Genomic DNA, 14,682 nt, shown 5'->3' with positions numbered 1-14,682 from the left:
TCGGAGACGTTGAGCCCCTTTGTTCCTGTGTGACCCAGAGGCGGTAACGGGGACTTGCCTCCTCAGGCTGCTGACTGTGCCCTGCAGATGCTCCAGGAACATGAGTTGGGGCTGTCAGGCGGAGGAGGACTGGTTGTGCCTCAGAAATTTCACAGGGTCACTGAGGCCTTGGTAATGCTTGGCCCTAAAAGGTGCCTTGGGTCTCTTAGTGACTTGAAAGCAGAGGGGTTCAAGTAGGGGAAAGGGAGCAGAGTACAAGTATTTAGGTTAACCCGTTTTTCTCCTGGGTCTGACTTCATTCCTGGCTCTGCCCGCTGCAAAGGCCAAGGAGACCCCAGCTGCAGTTCCTGAAGAGTCCATCAGGGCATTCGATACAAACACTATTGGATTTATGGGGAAAGAGGCATTAGGCAAAGTGGCTGTGGCTGAGGTTCACTGCCCGCCAGCCAGGCACGTCATCCCGGGCTCTCCTCCAAGCTCACAACAAGCCTAGATAATAGGGACAACACCTATCCCATGTAACTCTGAGGGAAGTCAGGCTCAGAGGTGCCATGGTTTGCCTAAGGACACATAGCTCATGGGTGACAGTTTCCAGCCTGGGACCGTAAAAAGACTAATCTTGGGGCAGGCTTGCCTCACAAGGGCAGAACAGTTCCATTCCAAGGGACTTCATGTGCTCTTTGACCTTTGGTGCCACTCCTGACACCAGGCTCTCCCCTTTACAGAAGAGGCTGGCTCTTCCAATACTGTCTTGTGGATCCAGAGTCACCAAGTCCTAGGGCTTTTCTGCACAGCAGCTTCTCACCCCGGCCCAGCCCAGCCCGCAGCACCTTCCCAGGCCTTCCTCGGCTGGTTGGGTACAGGTTGGCAATTGAGGAGAGATGCCACCACTGCTGCCAGGAAGTCTCGTTAGTCAGCACCAACAGCTGCTGCCCCAGAACACGTGGCACCAACAGAGGCACATCTGAGACCCGGCTGAACCTTGTGGGTGGCTGAAAAGTGGGAAGAGCCAAGACTCCAGAACCTCCACGGGGCTCACTGTGCACCCCTTCTTCACCCATGGCAGAAGGCATGACTAAGTCACCTGAAGCCCTGGGCCCTGCTAGCCCACACCCCCCAGTCTGGCTGGGTTCCTAATCAGGAATGGGCCCAGACACACAGACAGGCCTAAGGCATCCTCAGCCAGACAGACAGAGAAGACGCAGAAGTACCACGCTGTCCCAAGGCCCTGCAGCCCTGTGTCCCCAAGGCTCAGGAGTTGGCCAGATAGGAGGGGACTCCAAACTCACTGAGGTTAGTTTCAAAGAGTCCAAGCCTCTCTAGTTACCACCTTTCCTCACCCCTCAAGTTCTGATGAGGGAAATTTCTATAAGCATTCTCAGGCTCTCCCATCCTCAAAGCATCCAATTTCCGGCACTTCTGCCAGCGATATCCCAGGTCCCGTGACTGCCAACAGGAGATGCCACTCGGCACACCTGTCAGGAAGAAAGGAAGGGGAACATGGCCCCAGGCCAGCGCCTTCCTGGCTCCCACCCCACCCAGCTCTGGGGGCCTTTCCAGGGTCTTTTCAACATCCTCTCAGTTTTCATCCAGTTTCATCTTCAGCAATACAACCTGGGGTTGTGGCTGTTTCCCACAAGAAAAAAAAAAAACACTGAACACAAAACACCCATTTCTTCTGGGAAGAACTGGAGAGGAGATGGCTGGCTTGTCAAGTTGCAGAAAACCCATGGAAGCCAGCAAGCGCAGTGCTGTTTAAAGAAAACAGTTCCCAAACAAAACCTCTCCGAGTTCCAAATCTACAGCAGCTCCCCTTTAGGGGAGGGAAGTTACTTGGGCTTGAGAACCAAGAAGGGAAATGCTAGGACACCAGAGAAGGTTTAACAAAATTGGCTTTGTTGATGCACAGGCTGTGAGCTGACATGGAGCCCAGTTTAAATGTCCCAAGATTTCAAGGGAGGGGAGGAGGGTGGGGCTGCTGTTCTTGGGTCGCTCCACCCTGGGACCCTCCCCCTGAAGCTAAGATAGTGAAATAAATAGTAAAATAAGAATGAAAGAAATTTCAGGTACGGCCTTCTGAGCAGGCCATCGCAAAGGGGCTTCGTCTCCCGTGGGCCCCTTCTGAAGCAGGTCAAGCTCTGCGAAGTTCAGAGGTTTACAAAACTGGGGAGTCCTGAGGGTGAGATTTAAGCCCAGTTCCACGTGGCTGCAGAGGTCTGTGTCGACAGGACTTTAACACTTCTCTAACACCTGCCTCCACGCAGTTAAAAACCAGCCCAGCTAACTCTGGCTGCAGGGCACTGAGTGAGTGGCAGAGGCTGTGCAGGGGTGGGGGGACTTTCCAGGGGGAGCTAGACCCCTTCCGCATCCAACTCCAGGCCTCCCACTACTCTGGAGCCTCGGGGCCCACGAGGAGCAGTACATGGATTGGAGAGTCAGCCTTGGGCCTTGGAGGGAGTGCCAGTGAGGTGCCCTCCCTCTCCCTGCTTAGCCATCTTGTCTGCATGAGTCACCAGCCCAGGCAAGAGTGTGGGTGGTTCCGCAAACCCATCCCCGTCAATGGAAATAAAACATAAAGCCTCCATCCTCACATTTGTGAGTTACCAGCGTCACTGCCTCCTACAAAACACCCGTCTCTCGCAAGGCCAGGGACCCGAAGCCCCAGGGGAGCAGCAGGGGGCAGTGTTGACAGGAGTGAGCTGGCCAGAGAGTGGCCCTGACCTGAGGCCCGCCCTGAGCCCCACACTTCTCCAGCTTCGGTTTCCAGGTTAGTAAAAGGAGATCATCTAGCCACTCCCTTGGATGTTCCTACAGCTCTAACAAACCAGAGACACCAACCCTCTGGGCATCAACAAGGGGAGACAAAAGGACCAAGGTACAGCCTGCGCCCCCACCTCTTCACTTTGGAGCGGGGGCAGCTGGGAAACCGTGTCTGTGCCCACAACACTGGCACACTAATGAGCACCCTCAGGCCCGGCACACGGGTACGCGAGCCATTAAAGTTCTGTGGCAGCCTGCCAAATTACAGAGACCTGCTCGTTTTTAAGATGACCAGCTCTTCAGCCATTAGCAGTGCTGTGAGTCCTGCCTCCTGTTGACCTCTAGATGCTAGATGCTCCACAGACAGCCCTGCTCTGGCCCAGCCAGGAGAGCTAAGCTTAGGCCCGCATGTGTACGCAGCAAACCCGGGGAATGGCCGGCTGACAAACAGGATGGACTGATACTAAGTCCACAGATCCAAAGGCCAAAGGGCCTCCAAGTCATATGAGGGCAAACAAGAAGCTATTTAAAAAGCAATGAAGGCTGGGGTTGTGGCTCAGTGGTAGAGCGCTTACCTAATATGCATAAGGCCCTGGGTTTGATCCCCAGCACCACAAAAAATAAAATTAAATTAAATTAAAAGGAATAAAGAGCATGGCTTCCCACACCCCAGCAAGCACCTGGCAGCTGGGCCCAGAGAACCACCCCACTCACTTCTCAGCCCCCGTGGTGTCTGGGCACCTTCCGCTCCTCCTCAGCTCATGGCAGGATGAGCCCTACCTCTCCAGCCTTTCTGCACAGCCGCTCGGCACTCCGTGGCTTTTAGGTGGAGAACACTCAAGGGTGATCCTAAGCAGAAATAACCACCCAACTCGAGAGACTCAACCTTACCGCTCACTTACCCTACTACAGGTCTCCAGCCAGGAAACCCTGCTGGTCTTGAATCTCAGCCAGAACAGATCCCTGCCCCACTCACACCCAATGTCAGAAGTTTGCAGTGTTGTTCCGATCCCTGAAGACAGGCACATATGCCTTCATTCGGTCTGGCTGTACTAACAATATACAACCAGCGTTTATGTGTGTGTGTGTGGGGGGGGGATCCTTTACCCACTGGGTTGTAATAAACCTCCAATTTTCTCATCTCCAACTCCCCCTCTGGCTCGCACAAACTAACCCAAGACTTTGGACGATCCCAGAAGAACCCTGAAGTTTATTCACTTATGGTAAGGAGTAAAGTCCTTGGAGATGGCCCCAAGTCTGGCCTTCTTCTGGCCTCCTTTGAGCCCAAGTCACCCTTCCAGTGCTAGTGACAGTCGCACTCCACTCGATGACTGAAAGTCACCTCCAGGTACAACTTTGCGTACTGATGCAGAAGGCTTGGGTTGGCCTAGCTCTTTCCCCTCGAGACACCCAATCTCTCTCCTCGGCCAAGAGCTTTCTAGCTGGGGCCCAGCGGGTCCTCTGAGTCAGGCGAGACCACTAGGCAATGCCACAACCCAGGGCGAGTGCAAATCCTCACCCAGGTCTACAAACACCTGCAGCATCCCACAGATCACCCGGCTTGATCAGAGCCACCGAAAACTGCCCGAAGCTGAGAATTCACAGCAACCAACCAGGAGGACACAGAGCCAAGCCTCCATTCATGTCTCAGGAAGGTGACACCTAACCAAGGTGCCCTCTCCTTCACCAAGCCCCAAGGGACTTAAATGTAGAGACACGCAATGCCATTCCTTCTAACAGGAGAGCAAAACTCTCAAGCCAGCTCAGACCAGGATTTCCACGGTGTTTCCCTGCTCCTCGGATTAAACCCCTCATCTCAACCCACTTTCATCTTCCCCCTCTAAGATACTGCTCTTAAAAAAAAAAAAAAAAAAAAAAAATCCTTAGAGGGAGTGTTGTTGTTTCCTCAACTGAACAGTGGCTTTCAAAGTAGTCCTGACCTTCCTGTCCCTCCCCCTCCTTGTCACCGAGCAACAGAAATTAAATTGATTCCCGCTATCAGTGCTCTGCATCTCAGTGATTATGCCCAGCCACCAGAAAAGCCAGCTTTCTGCTCTATCCCCCGAACAGAAGCCCCGTTGCTAAATCCAACCCATGGCTCAGGAAGGAGGGGAACGCAGGAAGAGGGGGTACCCAAGGGGCACAGGTAACAATTTATGGCCCCCTTGTCCCTGAGGTCTTATCTCTGCCGTCAGTCCCTTCTAAGAAATGGCATCCGTTACTGAACCCCGGGAGGGCTGTCCCTCAGGACCCAGATGTTTGGGGCAGGTGGCCCAGCACACAACAGAAAGACTGCTGTGGAGAACCGCCATGCCCTGAGTCAGTCCCCACTCCTGGGCACACCACCACACAGGTGTCCCAGCTCAGGCAAACCTCCCACCACAAGAAGAGAAGGTTAAGCCTCCCGGGGGAGGCCCTTCCATAACTGCTCTGTCCATGCTCAGTCCTATTCTCCCCCTCCGGGACCACCCACTGTGCTTTCCTTTCAAAGCACCCATGACAATCTGTTATTTCACATGCATGTGTGTCTGTCTAATGTCAGTGTCCCCTAATAGATTAGGCTTCGTGAGGGTCAGGCCACGACTGCATTCTTTCCCACACCATCACACACTTGATGCGTGCTGAAGAGGTGAGTAAAAGAAAGAGAAGCTTAGCTGGGCATGGTGATGCACGGCTGGAATCCCAGAGACTCAGGAAGCTGAGGCAGGAGGATCATGAGTTCAAAGCCAGCCTCAGGAATTTAGCAAGGCCCTGAGCAATAGTGAGACCCTATCTCTAAATAAAATAGAACCAGGGTTGGGGATGTGGCTCAGTGGTTAAGTGACCCTCGGTTCAATCCCTGATACCAAATGTGTGTGTGTGTGTGTGTGTATCCAACAAATGCTGCCTACGCCCTTCCCAGAAACGTGAAACTCAATGGATGCGGTGGCATACACCTGTAATCCCAGTGACTTGGGAGGCTGAGGCAGGAGGATCGTGAGTTCAAAGCGAGCCACAGCAACAGCGAGGCATTAAGCAACTCGGTGAGACCCTGTCTCTAAATAAAATACAAAATAGGGCTGGGGATGTGGCTCAGTGGTTGTGTTCCCCTAAAGTGAATTCCCAGTACCAAAAAAAAGAAAGAGATGCTTTACTGCAGGGCACCAACTTAGTTTTCATTGGGCCTCCTTGGGGATCGTCTGATCCCCACCATAAAACCTGCAAGGCCCTTTTTTCTTTCCTCATACCTTTCCTTATCTTGGTCTGCATAACAAGCCAGAAAAATGCATCCCTGCCCTGCACGGAAGAAAAGATAGAGCCAAGGACAAATATTTTGGGGAAAGCTTTGGTGCAGTGAACAATGGAATCCTCCACCTGGCCACCCACCCAAGCATGCTTTCCCTGTCTCCCCAGGCCTTCGTGCACATCCCCCTTGATCGCAGGAACAGCAGTCTCACTGCCCAGCCCCTCCCAGAGCTGGAATTTGAATTTCGATCTGACCCAAGTTCCATTACTGGCATCAGAGCTGTCTGGCTCATCCAGTCATCCTTCTGAGGGCCCCAGACCAAAAGCCAAGTGACTTCATTTATTTATTTCTACCTCATTTTGTTCCAAAAGGGATTGGAGGTGTCTTACAAAAAATGCCTACAGCACAGAGTCAGAATGAGTTAGGATGGAAAAAAACAATTTCAAAAAGTGAGCCCCCCCACCTCCACCCCAAAGCATGCATCCCACTGATAAAGGCATTCCCAAGAAATCATAAATTCCATCCCTGTCAGGATGGTGGGCAATCCTTCAGCTGATCTTCAATAGCTACTTAACCCACCATTCAAATGTCTCAGTTCAACCTTGGAGATTCATCCACAAGGCACACACCAGGCTCGGGGCTGTAAGTGTCTGTGACGTCCTTGAGTCGGATGTCAAATACCTCTCAGCTGGGGAAAGCTGCCGGAGTCCACTCAGGAGCAGGGACAGGGAGGGTGGGGGAAATGTTTCTTTCTAAAACCTGAGCACTCTCCGCTCATCTCTGCATGCACAATAACCCTGCCTGACCCTGGGCAGGGCTGGATGCTCTCTTTGTCCTTCCAATTCTAGAACGTTTATGATTTTGTGATTCACCACTGTCATATTTACAGGAGTGGCACTCCTGGAACGTCCACAGCAATCGGCTATCTCTTACTTCCAGCTTCGTCTTGACTTCCCAACTCTAAACCTCGTCCCTCTGAGGATGGACTGCCCAGGACCTCGGATGCCTCTGTCCCAGACTCTTGGGTAGGTCAACCTCCATTTCCCAGACCTGCAAAATCCTCCCCCTTCGGCTGAGCCTGATCCACACTGGGTCTCACTCCCTTCACCCCCTGGCTGGGTACCAGGGGTTGGTTGGGTTCTGTTTTTTTGCCCTGTGCTTTCCAGAGAACCCAATACCCAGAACACGAGCACAAGTTTTTCCCAGAAATTTATGCACTTTCTTCCTCCTTCTATCATCTGTTCCCAGTCCTTGTCATAATAGAAAATATTTGCAGAGTGCATATCCTGTGCTACGCCCGCTCCAGTGCCCTTTTCGTGAATTCTCTCATTCAGCCCTCACCACATCCCAGCAAGAGAGCTGCTTTACTATCCCTCCTATCTCACAGGTCAGCACACGGGAGGCTCAGTGAGGTCAAGTCCCTTGTCCGAGGCCACACCAGGATTGAAACCCAAGGTTATGTCACTGCACAGCTCTCACCTACTATGCCGTAGACTCATGTCTGTTTCCACATCCATTAAGAACTTCCCGGATCATAACTGCTTCATCCCTGGGCTGCCAATTTTTCAGACATGCATTCCCTCCATAAGCTAAGCCTGTGGCACTGTGGCACAAGGAAGAGACTATGGGCTTCCTGAGCTCTGATCCTTATGAGAGGCCACACAGCCTGTAGCCTCCCAAGTGGACCCCCCATGTCTCCTTGGGCCACAATTTGGTTACGATAGAAATGTGGCAGTTCCTGGACAAACAGATTTTTACCTGTTCTTAAGAACTCACCTCCCACCCCTCCGTCAGCTCCACACGAAACATAAGCCCATCACTTAGGTCCCATCTGAAGAGCAATGGATCCATCACCGAGGACCTCAGGACACTTTAAAGGAAGCTCGTGTGCAACAGAGCTGCCCCAGGCCTGCCTGGCCATGCAGGCCTCGTGAAGGCACGGAAACGATTTTCTAATTAAGTGTTAAGTGTGCTGTATTGACTTTTAAGGACAAGAGGAGCTCAGAGGAAGATGTTGGATCAGAGATGTGTGACGCAAGGACTGAGCCAGGACATCAAGGCCAGATTGCCTTCTCGTGGCCCTAGCTCTCCCTGCTCGGTCTCTATGGAACACACGGAGTGGCCTTTAGAAATACTGATTCTGTCTTTTGGCGGCTTTAAACCTTTCAAAGCTTTCCACTGCACTCAGAACAAAACGCAAACTTCTTCCTATGGCTCACAAGACTCTACATGACCTATCTGACTTCTTCAGGTACCATCACACCTGTCCTCCTGCTGTTTCTTGAAAAGTCAATTTCCATCCACTCCAGGATCTTTGCACTGCCATTCCCTCTGCAGGCACTACTGAATGCCACTTCTGAGAGAGCCTTCCTGGGCACTGCATCAGAAGCAGCCCAAAGCGCTCTCTGTTCCATGAGCCAATATTATTTTCATCATAGAAAGGGGCATAGTCTGGTATATGTATTTCCTTTTGCGATCCGAGTGCCTTCCCCTCAAGTCTCCACATGTGTTCCATGAAAGCAAATCCTCGTCCATTTCACAGCACCAGGCATATGGTAGCCACTCAACAAACACCATTTGGGAGCATGCTCAGTGCAGCACTGTTTACAACAGCCAAGACATGGAAACAACCTAAGTGCCCATCCAGGGATGAACGGATAAATAAAATGTGCATACGTGTGTATTCACAATGCAATCATTACTCAGTCTTTGAAATTCTGCTACATGTGACAATGTGGATGAACCTGGAAGACAATATGCTAACTGAAATAAGCCAGCCACAGGAAGACAAGTACTCACAATCTCTCTTATATGTGGAATAAAAGTAAACAGCGATAACCAGAGGCCTGAGAGGGTTGGGGGCTGCTGTTGGGGAAAGGAGAGATATTGGGCAAAGGGCATGAAGGTTCGGTGAGCCAGGAGAAGACAATTCTAGGGATCTATCACAGCATGGCGATGACAGGTAAGCATACTTCAAAAGGGCTGACAGAGGAGACTTTTAAAGGCTCCCATCACAAAGAAGTGATAAGTGTGTGATAAGTATGAGAGGTAAGGCATCGGCTGATTGCCTTGATTGAATCACTCCAGAACACACACACACACACACACACACACACACACACACACATAACAACATCACACTGCATGTTAAGTACACACAATCATGTGTCGATTATAAATGAATTTGATTTTAAAAATCACAGTGCCCTCTGAATTTTAATTTTAAAAGTTATACCATTAAAAAAAATGTTGGTGGAAGAGAAGGAGGAGGAGGAGGAGGAGGAGGAGGAGGAGGAGGAGGAGGAATGAGCAGGACACATAGAGAGTGGGCATTTCTTCAGGGATGAAGACGGATGCTGGGGAATCCTCACAGTCCATGTTTCATGGGGAGGGTCCACATGGGGGAAGTCCACGAGGCCAGGCAGGGGTGGGGGTCTGTGTACAGTGAAAAGATCTCTGGACTTAGATTTAGGGGGCCTGGTTTCCACACATAGTCTCACACTTTGTTTCCTAGGGCTGCCATAATGAAGTACTGCGACCATGGTGACTTCAAGTTCCAGAAACCTGTTTCTCACTCTTTTGGAAGCAGGAGGTCTAAAATAGATGCGTTGGCAGGTTGGCTCCTTGTGAAGGCTCTAGGGAGACCCTGTGCCACGCCTCTCTCCTACCCTCGGGTGGTTTCCATCACTCCTTGGTGTTCGCTGGCTGGTGGCCACATCCCTCCCATCTCTGTCCCCATTTTCACAGGGCATTCTCCCTGTGTCCTCTGGGCCCAAATTGCTCTCCTCTGCATTAGGGCCCACCCTTATCCAATACGGTAACTAAGGTATATTTTCTATTCCCAGAGAAGGTCACACGCTGACGTTCCAAGTGGACATCATTCAACCCAGAACACCCATCGACGTGACGTGCAACCTCAGAGAAGGCACCTGAGGTGTCCCGGCATCTCTCCCAGCATCATTCCATGGCAGGTCTCAAATCCTTTCCCAAAAGGCAGGTGGCAGCACTGGTCCTCACGCCCATCAAACCAAAGAGGCACCTCTGCAGGCACGGACTCCAGGGACTATACTTCTGCTATGGCGGGAAGAGGGGGTCACTACAGGTTGGGGAGCAGAGGGCGGTCGGTGCACTCAGGGCCTAAGGAAGACACGGCTGGTGGGGAGGTCAAGACAGATGACAGCTGGAGAGAGCCTGACAGGCGGGGGGCCGTGTCAGAGGGCAGAAGTGGTTCAACCTGGCTTGGCACAAGGACAGAGGGCAGAAGAAGAGGTGAACACAGGAGGCACCTGGAGGTGAGCACCAGGCGCCAGGAACAAGTCAGGAAGGGCTCTCAGTGATGCCACTGTTCTCCCACACAGGAGAATCTACAAGGTGGAGGCGGAATGGAAAGGCCCAGTAGTAGGGTGGTGGGAGTCACAGGGAGAGGGGCCTGGCTAAGGTGAAAAGTGAGGGAGAGAGAGGGACAGTGGCTGAAGCCACTGTGGGTGAAGGGGTTCTGGGGACAAATATTTCTGCAAAAGAGGCCAAGGGCAAGGGTGGACCCAAGGACAGCTCGCCTGACACCACACAGGGGCAGCCTTCCCAAATGCCCGGTGTGCACGTCTCCACCTAGACCATCTCCAACTGTGGGAGCGACTGGGAAAGCACCCCCCGCAGAAACCTGAGGCCACGGAGCATCAGGAACAGAGCCTGCTCCACCAAGTCCCACGTGGCAAGCAGACACACCAGGGCTCCGACGAGCCTAACACACCCGCCATGTCACAGCTGAGGAAACTTAAGACCCTTTCCAACGCTGAAATTCTGTGGTTCTCACCCACCAGAGCCACATTAAGTGCCTGGTAATTCAATAATTCAATTAAGAAAGCTCAATTTTTTTAAGGCTTAATATTTAATGGAAGGGTTATGAAGTGCGACACAATCCACTGTGATTAATAGTCACAATTAAAGGCTGAGTGCATTGAGGAGAGAGGCAGCTTAGTGGGAGCACACGGCTCTGCAAGGGGACACAGGGAGTCGCACCTACAGCTCAGGGGAAGCCTTCCCTCCAGGTTCCATGTTCAGCCAAGCCCTGGCCAGGGCTGCTCCAAGGGAGTGTTCTGTGTACAGAATCATCTGCAGGCTCAGTCAGGTACAGCTGAACACTACTGGTGGGAAGAGCACCCAGTGGGATCCATCCCCATCTCCCCCACCAAACCAGATCTCATTCGCTCGCTATAGAGCTGGAAGGGTGCCCACCCTGAACGGTGGTCTCATCCTCTTTCATTTCAATCATGTGTTCCAGAAGAAGGAAAGTCAGAGAAGGAATACAATCTGTTGGACAGGAAGAAGGGACAGCTGAACCAGTCCAGGGGCTGCCAGAAGTTGCTGATATCTCTGCCTTCTCATGTCAGGGAGACCCTCACGCCGAGACCACTGGTGCCTCCAGCCTCCAGCCACCCAGAGGCAGGGTGCATGTGAAGACATACCCCCTGGCCATGCTAAACACACCTGGCCTCCTGGCCTCGCTGATACCTGTAAATTCAAGGGAAGATGTGGCCAGCCACAGTGCAGGTACTCAAGGGCTGATTCCATTCATGACCCGTTTGATAGTTGACATCTGAACCCAAGGCAGCCAAAAGTAATCTGCTGGGATCTGTCCACCCCTAACCACTTAGAGGTAAGTGCCTCTACTGGGCCTTCCAACTTACCATCCTCCAGTTGACCAGAAGGGCAGGGAACTGCTATCAGTCACACTTTTGATATTAAATGGGTTTCAGCAACTGGGGTCACTGATCTAACAGTGGAATAAAGAACAGGGTCCCCAAAGGCAGAGCAAATGAGCTTGTGTTTGTAGTTCCCAGAAGCACCTTCTCCATGCTTCCAAAACCACAGCTAGGGCCAGGTTCAGGAAGAAGAGGCGGGCAGGACAGCCAGCCCGACCCTCCCTACTCTTCAGATCCCTCACCCACCCGCCACCTCGGCCTGGCCCCACTTCCTCCACTTGCCCAGTAGGGCGCAGCCACCCTGAGCGAGAGGAGCTAAGACTGGACAAGCACAAAGGCCAGGGAAAATGACGAGTGGGTGCCCTGATCCCTTCAGCCTTGAGAAGAAGACAGATGAGGAAATCCGTGAGTGCAGCCATGGAGGCTCTTTCTACGGGAAGGTAAGGGGCGAAGGCAGGTGGACCAGAAAAGATCATCCCATGAAAGAAGCCTGCTGCCTGAGGAGCACGTGTGTCTGTGTTAGGTGAAGACCTCTGAGCGAGAGAACAGACAAATGGACAGCTGTCCCGGACCAGTAGCATATCTCGGGTCCAATTCACCAGCTGAGTCCAAAGGAGAAACACCATTTCTGCCCACAAGGAATATGCCCAGAGGCAGTAAGAACCCTTAGTTTCTGATATCAGGGGAAAAAAAGTGAGCTTGGATTGGGTAGAGGAAAAAAAAAAAACATTTAAAAGCAATACTAATTAATTATCATCACTGATGTGAACTGTTTGCCATTCATCCCTAATTACTGTGCAGCAAAATGATGGTGTTTACCATTAAAAGTGCATCACATTAAAACTGGGGTGGGTTTTCTCCGGTGGCAACAGACTTGCCAATGAATGGGCAATTCATGGTCATCTGCTAACAACTTCAAGACTCTGGAGGGAATCCCATCCTTATAAATAATAAGACACACATGATTTAAATAAGCACCGTATGGAGCATCACTGTGTGTGAGGTCTTCTGTTAAAGACTTAAGAAGAGTTCCAATCCTATAAAATAGACTCTATTTCATCACCATTTTATAGGTAGATGAATTTGCCCAAGGTCACACAGTTGGGATGTGAGGGGGCCAAGAACTGGCAGCCAGGCCCGCCTGCCTCCAGGGTGCACCTTCGTCACCAAGATGACAATGGCAACGCAAATGCACAGAAAACGAGTCTGAAAGAACACATCCCCAAATACTAATTGTGGCTGGCTCTCCACGAGACCCAGTTCTTCCTTCTGCTCAGCTATTTTTACGTAATTTTTCATGAACATTCTATAAGGAACATGAATTACCTGGGGGTTGCTTGTTTCGCTGACTTTGTTTTTTAAAGACAACAGCTCTATCAGCCAGGACTCCCGCGCACCAGAGGCTGAATCCACAGTGGGGTGGGAGTCGGGGCACGTGCAGCACGAGAAGCCCTAGCTGGTCATCTAGGCCAACCTTCAGTGTGCTGCAGATGTCCTTGCTATCTGGTCCCTAACAGATGGCCCTCACTTCATCGCAGCCTCCCCGGATGTCGGATGAGTGGATGGAAACTCCAAAAACATCCAGCCGAGAAGGACAACGGCAGTGAGAATCACTGGATCATCAGTACAAACACTGCCCTGTGACCAGCTTTCCCAGCACCCAACAGCACACCATCCACCTTTCCTCCTCTTACTGGGAGGGCAGAATGACTGAGACATAAGAAACAAAAACAGGTTCCAAAACTGAGCTCAGCCTTCTCCCCTTCCCAGGATCTTAGAGCAATGCTGCATGTTTGGTGGTCGTGTGGGATCAGAGTGAAATGCAGGGCTAGCTCAGAAGAGCTCGGGTACGTCTAAAAGGTCCTACCCACCTATCTTAGGACACTATCAGATCCAGAAGGGCAGGTCCCCACTTAAGGAAGAGCAGGATATGGTGGGAAATACCTAGACGGCATCAGGGTGCAGCCTGTATCTAAGGCACTGCATTGCTGAGTCGAGTCTGCTCCTTGGGACACACTGCATTCCCGACGCCCAGCTCTGTGCCTGGACCATGAATGCATCACAGGCACAGACTGACTCACAAACGTATGCTGAATGGCAAGTCGTTGCCCGGGAGAGTGAAGGGCACTCAAATTCACAAGCAGGAAAAAAATGACGTAAACGGGCACAATTACCTTGGAAAACAGACAATACAGGAGGCACAGCAGGCAAAGGAAACCTCATAACTGTGCTTACGCCATTAAGCTTCGTGATGACAGAGACAATACATAAGATTTCAAATCATTACACTTTGGTTTGAGACCTAACTTTCTGCTACTCGGTTGTGTGAACCCCTGGAAGAGGAAACAAACCCAACTGGTCTAAATATGAAAACAGGGAACCAGAGGTTCCCAACCTTAGCTGTGCAACAGGGCTCTTAAAAACAGATGTCTTACCACCCAATCTGCAAAGACAGGCCATGAGTTTCACTGTTATTAAGAACTCTTTAGATAATGCTGACATTAAAAAAAAAAAAGAAGAGTGATATATCAAACCATGGATATGACATCTATTTTCTGTACCTATATCTATGTATCTGGTCTATAAAATATCCTTATCTATATATATTAAAATACATATGTGGAAAGGGGGAAAGCTGTGCATGCAGAGAGCTCAAAAGGCCAAAATCAGGGGCTCCGTACCTCAAGCAGGGAAGCAGACTTTCGCTCCTGAAGATTCTTCCCCAAACCTTTAAATGCCATCAAAAGTGGAGGATGATACCTTAGGTTCCTAACAAATAAAATTTGTCGGGAATAATGCAGACAAAATTCTTCTGGACTTACATTGGAATTCACCCTGATTGGGTTTCCATCTGGAGAGGTTGGACTAAGGAAATTTTTAGTCAACATATTCCTAATTGCTGGGGCCCTAACATTAATTAACCCTTGCTGTGTGTCAGGCACTTGACATGGATGGTCTCTGAGCCCCTAGGACCACATGTTGAGGAAGCTGGCC

At 51.1% G+C, this 14,682-nt stretch overlaps 1 protein-coding gene and 1 long non-coding RNA gene across 9 annotated transcripts in view; one reads left to right on the top strand and one right to left on the bottom strand.

Annotated features, from left to right (window-relative positions):
• Nucleotides 1-14,682, bottom strand: part of Msi2 (musashi RNA binding protein 2) — a 367,496-nt gene that overhangs the window by 202,650 nt on the left and 150,164 nt on the right. The window lies entirely within an intron of this gene.
• LOC144376079 (uncharacterized) lies at nt 6,704-9,183 on the top strand. The gene is made up of 2 exons (XR_013436144.1): nt 6,704-7,011; nt 7,374-9,183. It is a non-coding gene; the product is annotated as an uncharacterized LOC144376079 (long non-coding RNA).

This window comes from Ictidomys tridecemlineatus, chromosome 3 (assembly GCF_052094955.1).
Source record: "Ictidomys tridecemlineatus isolate mIctTri1 chromosome 3, mIctTri1.hap1, whole genome shotgun sequence".
NCBI lineage: Eukaryota > Metazoa > Chordata > Mammalia > Rodentia > Sciuridae > Ictidomys > Ictidomys tridecemlineatus.
This window is presented reverse-complemented; position numbering and strand designations above follow the sequence as displayed.